Below are 3,401 nucleotides of genomic sequence, written 5' to 3'. Positions count from 1 at the left end.
GTTTATCAGAAATTATATATATATATATATATATATATATATATAATATATGTATATATATATACATATATATTTATATATATATATATAGATATATATATATATATATCTATTTACATATGTATATATATATAAGTATATATATATATATATATATATATATATATATATATATATATATTGAGCTGAAAACTGTGAAGTCACCTTAAAAGGTACTTAAAAAATACTGAAGGGAAGTCAATTCATACACCTTTGAAATGTTTAAATTTATTATTTATTGCAAATATGTCAAGTGCATGACACAGGGCTCTTCCTCTTCAATAATCAGCTTCTCCTCCATACCTGGATGGGAAATACAGAAATTGCACGTTAGTGGTGAAGTCTAAGAATTAAGTTAAATTATATAGGTATGAATAATATGGCAAGAAGCACTTATACAGAGGAATATGCAAACTGTAAGTAGGTCAAGACAAGAAAAACCAAGTATGACAACCATATCAAGGCTGGATAATCCTATCCTGAAATAATATAATATCCGTGTAAGTTTGCATTAAAGGAGATTCTTACAATTTTATGTTGACTTAATCCAGAAATAACAAATAGTAGCTTACCACTATGTACAATAAACCCATGAACAACCTTCAGTAGAGTTGCGAAACCACTGTAAGGGCAAGAGAAATCCTTTATAACTATTAAACATTCGTGAATATCCGTACTCCACCGATGGCAGGTAGGAAGGACTTTAATAGGCAGCGACAAAGGCTCAAAGAGATTGCTACGATTACCATTCAGTATTTGCCCCAAAAAATACTTGGTACTCACCGTAGTCCATCCGAGCAAGAAGGGATTGAAGTCAATGCTTAGGAGAACGTGACTTTTCTCCACAAATCATCCACTAAGGTGAGTTAAAGTCGAGACGATGATGAACAAATCAGTCGTAGGAGGCATAGCACATCCAGGTGGCTACCAATTACACCGTCCGAATTATGGAACCAAGGGAATACTTCACAAATGCCTCTTGAGGGACCTTTGATTCTTAATAACATTATCAGAGCCTCGTCCAAGACATCCTCCAGGAGGACAGGCTCACACTGACGATGGAAGACGGGCTCAATGGCATACGGGTATGTGGTTGGTCCTACAGGATAGCTCACTGCCCTAATGCTCTGACAGGACCGCCCGGACTGACCGGACTGGCAGAACTGCCTCGACTGCTGAGACTGCTTGGACTGCTAGTACTGACTTCTCACGCATTCACCGATCTCGAAGTTTCCTCGTAAACAAAAAGAGGAGGAGTCAACAATTTACTGATCATAACTACGGCAGCAGGAAGGACTGTAAGCGGTACCAAGTACTTATTTTACTTATTTTGGTAATACTAAAATTCCATATTTACGAATCCTTCCTGCCGCTGTAGGCAAGTACATTAAAAATTTATTTATTCTGTATAGTCCTGGGGAGAAGATGGAAACTTTTTCCAAAGAAAAAATTTTCATCCAATAATAAATGTACAAAATATGCATGGACATACAGTAAAATTTAAAATTAAAAACAAAAAATGAATTAGTGAAGCATTTGTCTTGTCCTCGCCTCACTGGTTTCTGCAGCTTTCCTGCGGGGACGTGAGGATTTACCTAAAAAATTATTTTCAGGGAAATTATTTTCAGGGGAAAGACTGTCAGGACAAAAATGGGTGTTCTCCAACATGGGGATAAGGTTAGAAACATGAATCTTGGTGGTCTGACCGGTTTTTCCCTTTTTGACCAAAGCATTTGTAACTTCACCCAGATCATTAAAAAGAATCTTCAAAATTATTCCTAATGGATAATTACTTCTTTTAGTATATTCTTCCTTTATTAGTACGATATCTCCTACTTTTGTCAGTTTGTGTGAGATGGGACGATATCTACTTTTTCTATCAACAGCTTGATGAATTAGAGTACCTAAAAATTCACTATGGTAGGTATCTAACAATGCATCTCGGACTTTACATAATTTTTAGAAATATCTGAAACATGACAATTGGCAGGATGAAAATCTGGATCCTCTGGAAAAGGCTGTAACTCTGGAATCAAATTTAGTGAAGTCAACTCATATCCTCTGATAAGCTGTTCAGGTGTTATAGGCTCTGGTACATAATCAATGTAGTCATCTCTTAAGCCTCTTTAAAGGCTATCGGTCGTCTGTTAACGAGATGTATGGAGATTACACACAAGCAATTTCCCGAAATCATAAAATGAAAGTACATTGTTTTTGATAGCTCCAAAGATTAATCGTTTTACCATCTTAACACATACTTCGACCAAAGAACCTAGCTGACTGCAACCCTTAAAATATTGCTGAAAGGATAAAGGTTTCACACAGTTTTCCTCAAAATACAATTGAGTCTGAGAGTCATTAATGAAAGAGCTTATAATATTAGCACCTGCTACCAACTGCGTTCCTAAATCACCGATACACAACTGGGGTATGCCATATTCAAAACAATGTAATTGGAAAGCTCTAAGAAAATCTGATACATTCAAACTTCTGCAGACCTTTAGATTAATGGCCCTTGACCAAGTACAAGTTATGCACAATAACCATATTTTCTGTGTCACCTTTTCATTTTTTACGTTGAAAGGTCCTAAATAGTCAACAAAAACATTTGCAAAGGGAACTGTAGGAGGATCTGATCGGAAGTCTCTATAGGAATTTTGATTTAATTTTATGGTACGATAAATGAACGCATTGCTTGAGAACTTTTTTGACAACTGAAAAATGTTTAGGAATATAGTAATATCTTCTAAGCTCAGTTAACACAGAATAACAACCTGAATGTAACAATTTTACATGTGCGTCCCAAATAATCAACTTAGTTAAATGACTGTCTGGATGTAATAGCACTGGAAATTTGCCGTTAATATTATAATTCCACTTCTTGAACTTACTTTTCACTCTTAAAATACCCTGTTCATCCATAAATAAATTTAGCTGCGTTATGATCGGAGGAATCTCTTTCTTGGAATTCATACCCGTTTGAAAATAAGAATATACCTCAGGGAAATACTTACATTGTTCAACGTGTAACAAATGACTCGGAGAGGAGGCAAAATAGTTAGTAACTGGAGAACAAGGAATTCCTGCCTTTAATTTCCACTTGTGTAAGGCAAAAAATACTCTACGACAAACTAGTAGAAGTCTCCTTAAACAAGGATAACTTTCCAAACCAACAAGGTGGTTTAAATTTTCGGTAGCACAAATTAAGGGAGACGAATGAATCTCCGTGGCGACCTCAAATGCTGGGATAGTAATCGACAATTCAGGAACTTCGGTCAAGCTAATGTCTGGGCCTGTAAAAATACATGACTTAAGGAGCTGATTATACGATACACATCTAGTAATTAAGTCTGCAGGGTTAT

General features: G+C 35.6%; 1 long non-coding RNA gene across 1 annotated transcript; it reads right to left on the bottom strand.

Annotated features, from left to right (window-relative positions):
* Positions 1-305: 305 nt before the first annotated feature.
* On the bottom strand, positions 306-902 carry LOC135202080 (uncharacterized). The gene is made up of 3 exons (XR_010311678.1): positions 823-902; positions 612-661; positions 306-342 (listed from the first exon to the last, which is right to left on the bottom strand). It is a non-coding gene; the product is annotated as an uncharacterized LOC135202080 (long non-coding RNA).
* Between the last annotated feature and the right edge of the window lie 2,499 nt (positions 903-3,401).

This window comes from Macrobrachium nipponense, chromosome 30, assembly GCF_015104395.2.
Source record: "Macrobrachium nipponense isolate FS-2020 chromosome 30, ASM1510439v2, whole genome shotgun sequence".
In the NCBI taxonomy this organism is placed as follows: domain Eukaryota; kingdom Metazoa; phylum Arthropoda; class Malacostraca; order Decapoda; family Palaemonidae; genus Macrobrachium; species Macrobrachium nipponense.
This window is presented reverse-complemented; position numbering and strand designations above follow the sequence as displayed.